The following is a 15151-nucleotide window of genomic DNA, read 5'->3' as shown; positions in this document are numbered from 1 at the left end:
AGTTAGCACACATCAAGCTATGAAAGACAAAAAGTCAATCTTTTATGATAAAGTAATGTACACAGAATATTTTAAATAACATAACTTATTAAGGAGGTTTAAAAATAATCACCTAAGATATCTCTTATCATGTAAGTACATAAGGTACATGTTATTAGCAGCAACGGAGGGTATTAAAATGCAACCCAGGATTGGTTGGAGAACTTGCGTGAATATAATTACATTGATAGCTTGCCAATTAATTCATTGCAGTTCCATTGTGTTGTTATGGTATGCACAATTGTATGGATTTCAGGTGTAGACAGACAACTTTCAGACCACGGTCATGTTTGACCAATTATACCATTTAGATAACAACATGTTGCCACATCTAGAACATCTAAAATCCTTTCCAGGTCGGGAACTGTTGGTCACGCAGCACTGGGCTTAAAACGAAGGTCCCATCATAGTGCAGATGGAATGTTGGCCCACGGACAACTGGAGGAAATCGGTCCATCAGCCTTAAGTGGCTCCTGTAATCACACTGGACACTCATTTTCTTGCCCATATGTTACAGAGAGCTATAGTGGGATGTTGTTTGGATGGCAAATTAAAATGTATAATTCATATTGGCTAGTAAGCGGTATAGCTTTAAATTGGTGCTTCTGTATGTTCTCTAAATTGAAGAATGAAACAGGCTACAGGAGAAGCATATATTGTTGCAAATACTTGTCCAATGTGGGCTTACAATGAGCTACATCAGCTGTAGCTTTGTTAAGACTCATGACTCTGGAGCCATTAAAAAAAAATCTCAGTACAATATGAACCGGCTCATTTCTTGTTCACTCAACCATATAACAAACAGGGAGGCAAGTTAGCAGAATACACAGTGTGGGGGAGAAAATACTGTGATGGTAATATAAGCGCAGTTTCATGGATAAATAGTAATGCACATTACAAAGCCCTGAAAAATATATATTAAGGTTTTCACTTAAGAATGGGAAACACACATATCTAGATTGTAAGCTCAGTTTGCAGGGCTCTCCTTATCTTTTCTTCTTGTAAATCCAAATTATTTTGTACTGCTTACCTAAAGTACAGTTCTGCAAAATATGAGAAATGGATAAATAATAATAAGTTAAGAGCTATAATATGTATTCTCTTTTTGCAAATATACATATTTGTGCAGTATGTGTACTATGGAAAGAAAAAAAAATAATACTGCCATATTATAATCCTTTTGGTGCAAATTGTTAGGAAAATATATCTTTATAAGTGTTTTGCCTGGTACAATTAGGAGGTAACTTATAACCCTGGAAATACAGTTAAGAAATGACAAATTGAGGTGCAGTGTCTTATAGCAATTGTGTAGCAATAGGAATGGAAAAAAATGTTTTTGTGTGAAATATGTATTTAATGAAACATTCTTTTTGTGCGCAGATCTTCCAAGTTGCATACATAATAATTAAAGCAGCAAATTCACCACGGCCAGGTAACTGGATATTAGAACGTTCTCAGGATGGTGTTGAGTTCATGCCTTGGCAGTATTATGCAATCAGTGACTACGAGTGCTTGAGTCGATACAATGTGACACCAAGACTTGGGCCACCAACGTACAGAAGGGATGATGAAGTGATTTGCACGTCATTTTATTCAAGACTTGTACCGCTGGAACATGGAGAGGTATAATTATTTCAAATTTTACTTTTCCACTGATTAAATAGTTGCAGACTGGTGTAGTATGTATTCATACCCATCACCATTATTCATGAAACCTTGCTTTTTTGGTTACATCCCAATGTACGTAAACAACAGCCTGTTTTTTTAGATGCCTTCTCCAGAATCCTGGAGCAGAAATCTGTGCTTCCATTGTCACACAGATAGACCATGTACAACCTTTTGCCCTCTGCTTGTATTAGTAAATGAGAATGCTGTTGTGTTTCCTCATCTAATCTACAGACCAATGACATGACCAGCAAGGAAAATTTGTTGGAAATTGTTGTCTTTGATGATCTCTCCAGCCTTGCGGTCATTGTCTCCAGGGAGGAAAGATAGTGTTTCCATAGACAGAATTTAAAGAAACATATAGCTGTTTCATATTTTGTTACAAAGTCTTCAAACGTATTCTGTATCAAGCAGCCATACATCACCTACTGTCTGATAGTGAAGAGAGTTTGCGCGGTGTTTGGAGGTTTAGTAAAATTTGAAGAAGGAAGAAGACAAAGGCTTTTCGATAAATGTTAGTTTATTACTCTAAAATCCCATAAAATAAACAATCTAAACTATAGTGGCAATTTATGAGCAGAAATAACTACATACATTTATCCAATAATAAAAAAAAGATACAAAAAGGTAGAAAGGTACAAATCCATCCAAGAAACCAATGGGAAAAAAACAATGGGCAAAAGCACAAACTACCAAATATGAAAAATACAACACAGAGCATTGTGATTGCGGCCCTATGCAGGGGATCCTCACCTGTTATGCTGACTGGGGCTAAGTGGCATCCTCGGGTGGCGATTTGGCTGAGTAGTTAGTTATAATATTGTGTTATGTGTTTAATTAACAAACCTAGATTCACGTTTCACTGATTAATGGAAGACCCAGTGCAGATGATCCATCCCCAACTTTGTTGGAGTTTACTTCTGCGAGATACATCCGTCTTCGTTTGCAACGCATTAGAACTCTGAATGCCGACCTCATGACGCTTAACCATCTTGATCTCCGGGATGTAGATCTAATAGTAACTAGAAGGGTAAGTATTTGTACATAAAAATAGTTGTGGTTTGTAAATCCCAAAAAGGACATGTGATTTAAGAATAGGCAAAAGGTTTGAAAAACGCATGAAAGAGAGAGAGAGAATCTCTGTGGCTGAAAGAATATTTTTGTTGTTGTTAAATTATGGTCCAGCTCTGTTACTACTTAATAAAAATTCTATTTTTTTTTATTTTTTTTACTTCTTTCAGAATATGAGAAAATCTTTACCCAGAGGTTTCTGTCTTATAAACATGTGATGGCAGTCTGTTAGAGCTTTAAATCCCCAGGACTTTTAAGTGTTAAATATTAAAACTTATGTTTGTCGTGGCAAATCTGTTGATTTCCCAGTTTGAGATTTAGATTTAGACTTGAGTGTTTCATTGATTGATTATAGCATATTTAATAATTATATCCCTCTTTTGCCGCTGTTTCTCTTTCAGTATTTCTACTCTTTAAAAGATATTTCAGTTGGAGGGATGTGTATTTGCTATGGACATGCTCGCAGCTGCCCCTACGATCCAGTTACTTTGGTAAGTTTTGTTGTTAATTTTAAAATATTTTGTGTCCATAAAAATGTATTTCACAGGATCAAGCTGTATTTCACAGACTTTTTACATCTTCTATCTAGTTCCAGCTTCTAGTTAAGTTTAATTTAGGCAGTTCTGTTTATTTAGAATAATATATATTACAGATCACTGTGTGACAACTTTCTCATATTTTCTGCTACTCAGAGACTTCAGTGTCAATGTGAACGCAACACTTGTGGAGAAAGCTGTAATGAGTGTTGCCCTGGATACCACCAGAATCCATGGCGACCGGGCACTATTTCGGTTGGCAGCCAGTGCGAGAGTAAGTTTGGCCTTTCATCGCTTTTCCAGGCACTGAGAAAGCCTGAGGAAGAGAAATGTTATCTTTTAACACAATAAGAGCGTTAATATTTAATTTGATAGTTGTGTTAATGTCAAATACATATTAAATGATTATAAGACGACCCCCCAAATCTGAATATTAATTTAGGAAAAAAAGAAAAAGCCTGAATATAAGACGACCCTATAGGAAAAAAGTTTTACCAGTAAATGTTAATTCATCTAAACTATTTTTTTTTAATAAAAGCTATGATTGAGAAAAATATTTTGGTTTTATTTCCTTCTATTTTCCAACCTACCCCCCAGTTATGCACATCTGCCCCAGAAATGCCTTATACCCCCTATATGCCACTGTGCCCCATGATATGCATTTTAACCCTATATGCCACTGTGCCCCATGATATGCCTTTTGACCCCCTATGTGCCACTCTGCCTCCAGAAATGCCTTATACCCCTATATGCCACTCTGGCATTTAGAGGGTTAAAAGGCATATTATGGGGAAGAGTGGCATATAGGGAGGTTTAAGGCATTCAGGAGGCAGAGTGGCGTATAGAGGGTTAAAAAGGCATTTCTGGAGGCAGAGTGGCATTAAGGGGGTTAAAAGGCATTTCACAGAGCACTCATGTAGCCGGGGCAGCGTGTAGATCCCACACACTTACGCTGCAGCCGGAAGGAGGCGTGGCTAGCAGCGGGGGTTGTCTGCGTCCATCACGCAGACCTTCCCCGACTGTCCGAGATCAGAGTTCCCTGCACCGGTGCTTTTGATGCAGCGAAAGTTGTCTACGCGAATCGCGTAGAGCTCTACACGCTGCCCCAGCTACACACCGGGGACTCAGATGTACTGGTAAGTGGGGGGGGGGCAGGAGGATCCCGGTCCCCTGCAGCTGCGGGGGATCTGGATCTTAGTCGTCTCATAATCAGACCTATTTGAGGTCTGATTATAAAACGACCCCGATTATAAGACGAGGGGTATTTTTCAGAGCATTTGCTCTGAAAAAGGCCTCGTCTTATAATCGAGCAAATACGGTACTTTATTTTAAGGTGATTTTGTGCCACATAATAGTATGAGTTATTTTGTAATTTGTCTGCTTAGTTACAGCTTACCTTTGAATTAATAAAGATGAAAATTTTGCCCTCCCCTTCTCTTCTCCAATTCTGGAGGGTTACGCCACACTTTCCAAGTAAAAGTCAAAATATATTTTTTTAAGGTCTATGCAAAAAAAGTCAGTATTTGTTTGAAGTTGTCAGAGGAGAATAAAGGTATGATCACAAACTAATACTGTTCTGTTTTTAGAATGCAATTGCCATAACAAAGCAGAAGATTGTTACTTTGACCAAGATGTGGCAGATCGGAACATGAGTTTGAACATTCACGATCAGTACATTGGAGGAGGAGTGTGCATCAACTGTACTCAATTCACAGCCGGGCTTAATTGTGAGACCTGTATTGATGGCTACTACCGGCCACACAAGGTATGAAGATGTAAAGTAATCCTCAACTAGTTAAAGAAAGCCATGCTGACCCATACTTAATATCTAGGACAGTATTTGTCAAGAAACCCAATGTAATCTTAAAATAAATAAGGTCCTCATATATGTTTATCTATTAAACTATACTATGTATCTATCTATGTATCTATCTACTTATCTATGTTATTGAAAATACAGGTTTAGAATATTCAGAATATCTACTAAATATAAGTTTTTGTCCTTAACAGGTGTCTCCCTACTCAGATGCCCCTTGTTATCCTTGTGAATGTGACACCTTTGGATCTATCAGTCCTGTTTGTATTGTGGATGATAATCATGCCAACATAAACCAAGGTGTGTGAATTTCCTATAAAACATTATTATTTCCCCTACTTTTTGAGTGCTGTCCCCTGCTCCCAAAGCCTTTGTTAATTGTTATGTTAAACTACCAGGCCTAATTAACGGCTCCATATATTACAGAGTTTCAGACTGGTAAACGTTTAAGGGAAAGACATACAAAAATACTGTTTAAGTGTGCTAAACCGGTAATTGGTAAACCCTACAAATCAGAAAGTCTGTATATGTACCATGATCAACCCATGCTCCCCCCAAACAAAAAGACCCCCGGTACCCAAGGGCATAGGTATTAAACAGGCGGGTCAAAGATGCCACCTATCTTGAGCTGCATGTAAAATTGGCAATAAATTATCTGTAATCTCATTTCCTTATTTGCTTGGGTTAAGTTTATATATTAAATGTATGTTAAAGGTGTCTTCCCGGGTCAGTGTCAATGCAAAGAAGGCTTCACAGGGACAAAATGTGACCAATGCGCGTTTGGATACAAGGAGTACCCAAACTGTGTGAAGTGTAATTGCAGTCTGGTAGGCAGCATACATGATGACCCTTGTGCTGAACAATGTATATGTAAGGTGAGTAATGCCATGTATGTGGCTGATAAGTTATAGATTATGTTTTGTTGTTTTGTTATTTAATTATAACATCACTAAAAGAAGAACAGCGCATAGACTGGTTAGTGTAAGGAGGTTGTGTATAAAGAAGTAACATAGAGCAAGGTAATAAATGTGCTGCAGTCACCGTAGCAACTGAGAATTTAATTTCCTAGTCATAGAAAAACACAGCAAATGGAGAGATATAACTTGCCCTAGTCCTGTTCTAGGAGGTAGATTTAATCAGAGATGTCTGTAGAATATTTGACTACTGGGATGTACATAGCACACATGAGTACATTACACATTGATAGTGCCTAGCTTGACCTCAGTCTACACATACCGTGTATTTTATGGTTGGAGGCCATGTAGGCCTATAGTGTCCTTAATCAGCATCGGTGTTAGGACCGCCACTGTCTGTTAGCATGCGTGTCACGGTCATTATTTGTACCTTTCAGGAACATGTCGAAGGAGAGAACTGTGACCGCTGTAAGCCTGGGTTCTACAACCTGCAGGCACAAAACCCAGAAGGATGCACAGAATGCTTTTGCTTTGGTGTTTCTGGTGTCTGCGATGGACTCTTTTGGCATACTACTCAGGTGATTACAGATTTCTGTTAATTTTGCACCAAATTATGATAAGCACTATGCAGAATAATACATAATAATGACAAATAATAACAAGGTCGCAGAGGACCTCGCACTCTATCGTTTACAACATAAAGTATGTTCTGAATGTTATTGTTACCATCAAAAAGTGACTTGATTCTACTGCTACTGCAATACAACATTCCCGTCAAGTCACTGTGTAGTAGGAATGGACAACCATACCCACGAGCTTCTCCTGTGCTGGTGTTGTTTGATGCATAATTCATTTGGTGTTTGGGGGCGTCGTAGTGCATAGTGAACCAAGGGAACGGCAGCTTCCAAAAACATGTCGTGGTTTGATGAGAACTTCCTTTCTTAAAACTGTACTACAAAACAGTAATAGCGTTTTCAAGACTGTTAAGCAAATGGACAATAGCAGATGTGTTGTTTTTTCCAGCAACCTATCAGTGCATGTTGTTGTGTCACACAACCATTTCTAAGATCATTCAACAATACTAAGAATTTTTAATGGTGCACTTAACTACAACTGTTTTAGATTCAGTAGAGTAGTTGGAACAGCACCTTTAAACAATGGCAGATTATCCATTAGCCACACTTAGCATGTGACTAGGGGCCCCAAGATGTGGGCAAGTAAGAGTTGCACTCTACACATAACCCGACCCTGCATTGGGATCTTGGTAGAGAGTGCGTGTCCATGTGCGTGCCTAGGGGCCCCTCAAAGTCATTTCCGTTAACCCATGTGTTAAAGAAGTAATATTTGTTTTGGATGGCAAGAGCTAAACTGGTGAGTGATATTATACAACTGGTGAGATAAATAAAACGTTATTTAAAGAGAATCAAACCTTTTATTAGCTAGCGCTAGTATCGTGATGTGTCTTTAAATAATATCTAACTTAGCTTTGCAATTAAATGTTGTTTGTGTCTACAGAATCCACGTGTCATGCTTATCCAGGATTCATATTTATATAACCGTATGTATCTTTTTTCATGTTAAAGGTTTCCAATATTAATGGCTGGTACATTAGTGATTTACAAGGAACACGTATTCAACCCAATCAAGACCAGTTTGATGGCCCCCATCAAATAAGTATTAATCATACTGTAGCAAGAAATTCTTTGATATCTGCTTATTATTGGGAAGCTCCTTCAGCATATCTTGGAAATAAAGTAAGTTATTTTCACTTGTATTTCTGTGTCTGTGTATAAGGAAATTCTAGTAAAATACCATAACTATGTATTTTTATGCCATCTGCCGATATTGGGTCAATAAAGCCATTTGGAATCATTCATACATCAAGAAGGAGCATAGTTTAATACATAACCATAACGCTTTCAAACAATCTCAGTTGCAAGTTAGGATGGTGAGGTTTTTATGGTTTTATAAAAGACCATTCATCTCGGTACTGTAAGGTTGTAGCTAACGCAGGACATGTGTTTTACTTGCATATACTTGGAAATAGAGCAGTGTAAGTTCTCATTAAAATACTACACAGGTGGTTTTTTATGTATTCATGTCGGACTGGTTAAAGGAATTAGGACTCTCTCCATTTTAAATATTTTTAATAAAAATGTTAGGGTGTTTGTGGAATCTTCACCCCATTACCCGGGCAGATATACAGAGTTCTGTTTTAGATTAAGAACCATTGGATCTACATTTTTGAACTTACTCTCATCTTAGCCATTAGCCATACTTAAGTAACTGGCAGCCACCAACTGGACAGTAGAGCAACACAAAAAGGCTTCAATGGTGACATGCTTTATGTTTTTAAAATAGAATTAGAAAATTTGCTCATCACAGAAATCTTTGAATGCTGATGTAATATAAAATTATTTTTTACCACTTAGTAGCATCCCCCCCCCTTCATGTGCAATATTAAGGGATTGATTTAATAGAAGAGGTTGGTAGACAGGAGTAATGTGAGAACATTCTGCTTTATAGAAAGGGAATCTATCATTGCACAATTATTTTGGTTGAACAATGTTTTACAGACATCCTAATGGCTCCATACTCAAATTTACAGTCACATTTGGAACAACATGTATAGTTTTTGGTTTCAATGGATATTATCTGCATTTACTGTGTCTGTTTTTATTAAAACCAATATATCTTTTTTTAAATCCCAGCTAACATCCGTTGGCGGATACTTAAGGTACACAGCGTCTTATGATATTCCTGCGGACAGTGCAGACAGTGAAGTGATATCTGGCGTGGATGTCATTTTACAGGTAATACAATGTTTCATATATTCCACTAATGTCCAACATTTTTCCTCACAAATGATCTGGCCGCTTATACTCTTACTTATTAAAACACATAGATTTGCTGCATGATAGAGATGTCAGTGTATCCTCTGTCCACAACTAAATAGCAACAACGCCATCTATATATGAAGAGACAGCAGTTGAAATTCTGCATCCAAAAGTTAAAAAGCAGCGCTTTCCGAATCATTCTTCTCTCCACAATGTAGCCACTTTTTAAAGCACGTAACACATTTATTAAAATGGGTTACCTTTATGTTTTAGTAGTTCATCTACAATAACTTTCATGTTCTTGCAGGGTAATGGGCAGACTTTGGGATTAAAGGCCGACGGTGTCCTGCTGCGGCCTTATGAGGAGCATACAGCTGAGATAAAGCTCGTTCCTGAGAACTTCATAGACTTCTATTCAAGGAGACCAGTGGACAGGGATAGGCTCATGACTGTCCTCGCAAATGTAAACCACCTTCAAATTAGGGCTAGCTACAACCTTGCCAAGAATACAATCTCCAGGTAAAAAATAGTCTTGAAATACTTTTATGTAGATACGTCAATCACAAACATCCTGTGTACCTCAAAATCTCCATGAACCTTCAACGACCCACAAGACTTTCTTATTACCTCTTTCCAGCTTAATTCATATGATAGTAGAATGCCCCCATATGCATTTGCTACATTGTGGCGGGGGACACCGGGGGGGGGGGGTTGTCTGTTCATTGATTTTAATGGTAGTGCTTTCCTGCCACTGGCTGCTTTAGCCAGCCAATCAGTGGCATGACCGTTGCACCATTGAGGAGGAGGAAGGCAGCTGCAGGGTTGCATCTTCTGCCTGATGTAAGTGCTTTATTTATTTTTGTTTTTGAAGAATACATATTAAAGTGCTTAAGTTTTCCATAACTGAACAACTACATATTTTTATCTCTTCATGATCTCATTTTGTTGTAGTAAATGTGTCAATCTTATTACTGACGGATTTATTTAGCCTCTCTTATTATTTCGCAGATTAAGCTCAGTAACCTTGGATATTGCACAACCAAATGTTCTGGACCTCTTGCCAGCTGTTCAAGTGGAAAACTGTGAATGCCCTCCGGGTTACTCTGGTACATCTTGCGAGGTAACATAGCAGCTCTTACAAACATGATTTCTAGGCAATACTAATGTCGAGATGCATTCTTTCTTTATTTTATTCTGTTTTTTTTTTTATTTTTTTTGCATGTCTCCATCCCTAAGCAGCCTTATACATAAAAAAAAATAAAAAATAAAAAGGCTTTGTAGGAGGGAGAATGCATGGCTGTAAATGCGAGAGAGTAAGTGGAGATTGGTTAAAATAGGCAGAGGTGGGTGAAACAAGTCCTTGCTTTCCACACCACTCCTAAAACACATCGACGCAGACGGGTGCATGGTCAGTTCCATCGACCCAGTGGGAGTTGCAGCCAAGCCTCCATTTTATTTCTTTCCATTTTTGCCATTTAGTAATAAAGTATTTTCAAGAGCTTAAATATATTTACAGCATGCAGGTAGTAAAGGTGTATATATTATAACCAGAAATGACTATTTTCTAGTCTTGTCTCCCTGGTCATTATCGTGTGGGTGGAACCCTGTTTGGTGGCATCTGTGAACCCTGTGAATGCAACGGCCACGCGACTGAGTGTGACATCCATGGTGCATGTTATGTAAGTAATTTAACCGTCTACATCTACATGTACGAAAGAGAGAGAGAGAGAGAGAATTTTTTTCTTTACTGACGTAGTTATTTATGGCCCTTAGGACTGTCAGCACAATACCACAGGACATCATTGTGATCAGTGCATGCCAGGCTATTATGGAAACCCTTACCATGGAACACCTAATGACTGCCAACCATGCGCCTGTCCTCTGCTGATCTCCACTAACAAGTGAGCCTTCATTTAAATGATTCATGCCAATGTACTCTCTTTACCAAGCCAAGTCTGAACTGTTTATTTACATTTTTGGATGTAATATTTTGTTGTATAGTTTTTTTAATTTGATTATCTTGTGACTTGAGATACCAATGTAAAGCAAACAAAATGAGTTCTGTTTTACGTTGTATGTTATATTTCTTCTTATTCAGTTTCAGTCCAACATGTCACTTATCCATTGACGGTGAGGCAGTCTGTGACCAGTGTGCCCCTGGATACACCGGAACACGGTGTGAAAAGTAAGTCGTTATTTATCGTCTTTAATACACAATGAATAATATATAAGTATTGTGTAAAGGGGCACTTAGGACTTTATACAAATGTCAAGTTCAAACGGTTATGTACAGACAAACACATAGTAAATACATCGCATGGATTGCACAGCTGTACTCTGATTGGATTATTTGGAAATTGAGAATTTCCTGAGCAATACAATCCAGAATGGCTGTGTTTCATAACTTAAACATGCATATTTGAACTACATTTTATATAAGCGGAACCATTCTTTCAACTTCTTTATGGACTTACAGCATTGCAGAATTTACTTTACATTGTGGAATATGATGGTTTTAGTGAATTTAAATGTATGATAATAGCAGTGACTTGGTTGATTTCTTTTTTACTCTGTTATTAACTGTGTTTGAAAGAGTACGTTTTGTTAATACTAAATACTTCCTATGTTCTAGATGTGCAAATGGTTACTATGGCAGTCCCTCTGTTCCCGGAGGATCGTGCGTCCCTTGTGATTGCAATGGGAACATAGACCCTTTTGAGGTTGGCCATTGTAATGCAGTGACAGGAGAATGCCTCAAATGCACAGACAACACAGCGGGACGGCACTGTGAACGATGTGCCGATGGCTTCTATGGGGATGCAATCTTAGCGAAAAACTGCACTGGTAAGAAACATTTACATGCTACTTGGATCTTATTCTTTTAAATAATACAGCGCTCTAACCTTCGTTGCCATAACATTACCATTCTTTCCTAATTGAGGAATAGATGTATTTTTTAGTGGATTAAATGCAGAGGCATATATAGGGTATGGCAGCCATGGCACGTGCCATGGGCGCCATCTCAAGGGGGGCGCCGGTGAGCGGCTTTTAAATGCCGCTCACCGGCATTTTTTATTTATTTTTTGATGCGGAGGAGAGAGAGGGGCGCCTAGCAACCGCTCGGCGCCCCTCATTCTCCTACACGAGCCCTCTACCCCCATCCCGGTGCCGGCATTTCATGCAGAGCGCCGCAGTTGCTAGGCGCCCCTCTATCTCCTCCGCATCAGTGTTTAAAAGCCGCTCGCTGGTGCCCGCTGCTTCACTGCTGGGCGCCGAAATATGACGTCATATTACGGCGCTCAGCAGTGAAGCAGCGGGCACCAGCGAGCGGTGCAGGAAGACAGCAACATCGTGCTCCCGTCGCTGGACTTCAAGGTGAGAGAGAGGAGAGAGGATAGAGGAGAGAGGGGAGAGGGGCGAGGGGAGAGGGGAGAGGTTACAAAGTGATAAGGAAGGAAGGGAGGGGGTTAAAAAGTGATGAGGGAGGGAGGGAGTTAAAAAGTGATAAGGAAGGGAGGGGGTTAAAAAGTGATAAGGAAGGGAGGGAGGGAGGCAGGGAGGGGGTTAAAAAGTGATAAGGGAGGGGGTTAAAAAGTGAAAAGGGAGGGAGGGAGGGAGTTAAAAAGTGATAAGGAAGGGAGGGGGTTAAAAAGTGATAAGGGAGGGAGGGAGGGAGTTAAAAAGTGATAAGGAAGGGAGGGGGTTAAAAAGTGATAAGGAAGGGAGGGGGTTAAAAAGTGATAAGGGAGGGAGGCAGGGAGGGGGTTAAAAAGTGATAAGGGAGGGAGGGAGTTAAAAAGTGATAAGGGAGGGAGGGAGTTAAAAAGTGATAAGGAAGGGAGGGAGTTAAAAAGTGATAAGGAAGGGAGGGAGGGAGTTAAAAAGTGATAAGGAAGGAAGGGAGGGGGTGGGTTAAAAAGTGATAGGGAAGGAAGGGAGGGGGTGGGTTAAAAAGTGATGAGGGAGGGGGTTAAAAAGTGATAAGGGAGGGGGGGTAGATATAAGTAAAGAGTGTGCATTAATGTGTGGATGCATTGAGTGAATGAGAGAGAGCATGAGTTAATGTGTGGATGAGTTGTCTGAATGAGGGCAAGCATGAGTTAATATGTGAATGTATTGTCTGAATGAGGGAGAGCATGAGTTAATGTGTGGATGCATTGAGTGAATGAGGGCGAGCATGAGTTAATGTGTGGATGAGTTCTCTGAATTAAAGTGTGAATTAGTGAGTGACTGTAAAAGTGTTTGTGTATCATAGATGTATAATTGTGGAAGGGCAAAGATGGCACTAGCAGGAGGTTTGAGCCTTGGGGACCGAGATGGCACAGGCAGGGTGTATATGGGACAAAGATGGCACTGGCCGGACTTTTTGGGGACAAAGTTGACTTGTGGTGGGCTATTTGGGGACAAAGATGGCAAATCTTATGTGTGTAATCTGGGTGCTGGCCAGGTTCTATGTCGGCAGTGTGGACGCCAGGGCTGGCTTTGCGGTGTGCAACCTGTGATCTATGCCTGTAATTTAGGGGGTTTTAAATATACCTTTAATGCCGTGTTTTTATGTGAATTCCAATTGATCTTTACCTGCAAAGCTGGTTTTTTGTGTTATTCTGTAGATCCATATCTGCTATGCTATGTTTCCATACATTATTTATGTGTACCTGCAAATACAGGGTTAATATGTCTTATTCAGTTGATCTATACCTGCGATGCTACGTTTCATATATTATTATTGTATACCTGCAAATACAGGACTTGTATGTCTGATTCTGTTTATTTGATATATACCTTCAGTGCTGAGATCACAAGTGAATTTCAATTGATCTGGGTTTGCGTGTTGATCTATACCCGCTATCGGCAGCAGGGACTAATATATATATATATATATCTATATATATATATATATATATATCTATATATATATATATAGGCAGCAGGGGCTAGTAAATGGGTTTTTATTTGGACAGGGGCGCAATTTCAGTGCTTGCCATAGGCGCTATTTTCAGTAGATACGCCTCTGATTAAATGTCTTCTCTGATAGATCAGTGATATGCCGGTAAAACTTTCTAAACAACCTGACGCTGAGAGGCTTGTGTGTAATAACCATCTGTTGTTTTTTTTTAATTTTGCACCAGAATCGGTCATTCTCAATAACCTCCCGAATAGCTGTTAGGCAAAATGTATGTGCTCACCAGCTGTGTTGCCCGGATTGTTAAAAACGGCTATTGTACTTCGTGTATTTCATGTAAATGTAATACCATGAGATATTACTTCGGGCCTTTTATTTCTTTTTTTAAATAGTAAAAAATGATCCCACGCATACAGTACTGATTGTTTTAGTATGTCCCGTCCTGAGCAAACCAATATCTAATTTATTTTATGGGTACATCAAAAATATAAAAGTAATGCTTTAGCAAATATGATTTTGGAGTGTGAAAATCTCTTGTTCCTGAATGGGTTAAAAACGTCACACAAACCCCAAATAAATATTTATAAATCTATTAAATGTTTTTTTTTTTTTTTTAAATATAAATACTGCACCAACATATAACAATGTTCGAGGGGGATACCTGTGGCATTTGCGCTTCACTTTTTTCTCTCCAAATCAATTTATTCTGTCAAAATAGGTTTTCAGCTGCTGTATCAGCTTCTAGCTTTTCGTTTGTGCCTTTGCGTTAGCCAGATAGCCCCGCCCACTCGATTGTGAATGGCTGATTCCATGCATATATTAACTCCCGTTTGACTTGACTGTGCAGCCGAGCAAATACTTTAGAAGTATAGCTAAGATAAACATAAAAATGCAAAGTAATCATACTAATAAATTAAGTACCCATAGGAGATTTTAATATGACAAAACAAAAAAAGTTTAAGCACTCGCCATAACTTAAGTACGGCAGCATTTCACGTGTCATAAATACCGCTGCGGTTTACTGTATATGTTGTGTTGGTGGGTATGAGCCCCTGATTCAGGACGGAGTCACCTTCTTTGTAGTAAGGAGGCAGTATTCTCCCGTGGGCCCACCAACACAGATCCGGTTAAGAAAACGGGCAGTCTCCGTTGGTGTCACAAATGTGGCGTTTACTTGACTAGATTTTTCTTTTTTGTGCCTTTTATTTCTTAGACATGGGCCTCTAAGCTGGCACATTTCCCGTTGATTAATCCCTATAGCTGTATGCACGTTATGTCTTCGGATAGTTGAATGAAGGCATCTAGTTTATTGTGGAATTTCCCTTCTTTTTTCCCTTAAACATCTGCTGTTTTTTTTTTTCTGGCAGACT

General features: G+C 39.0%; 1 pseudogene; it reads left to right on the top strand.

The window, feature by feature from the left end:
• Positions 1–15151, top strand: part of LOC149279536 (laminin subunit alpha-1-like) — a 60023-nt pseudogene that overhangs the window by 6028 nt on the left and 38844 nt on the right.

Source organism: Sceloporus occidentalis, unplaced genomic scaffold (assembly GCF_023333645.1).
Source record: "Sceloporus occidentalis isolate IW3139 unplaced genomic scaffold, rSceOcc1.0.p SCAF_162, whole genome shotgun sequence".
Lineage (NCBI taxonomy): Eukaryota > Metazoa > Chordata > Lepidosauria > Squamata > Phrynosomatidae > Sceloporus > Sceloporus occidentalis.
Note: the sequence above shows the minus strand (reverse complement) of the source record. Positions and strands in the feature narration are given on the sequence as shown.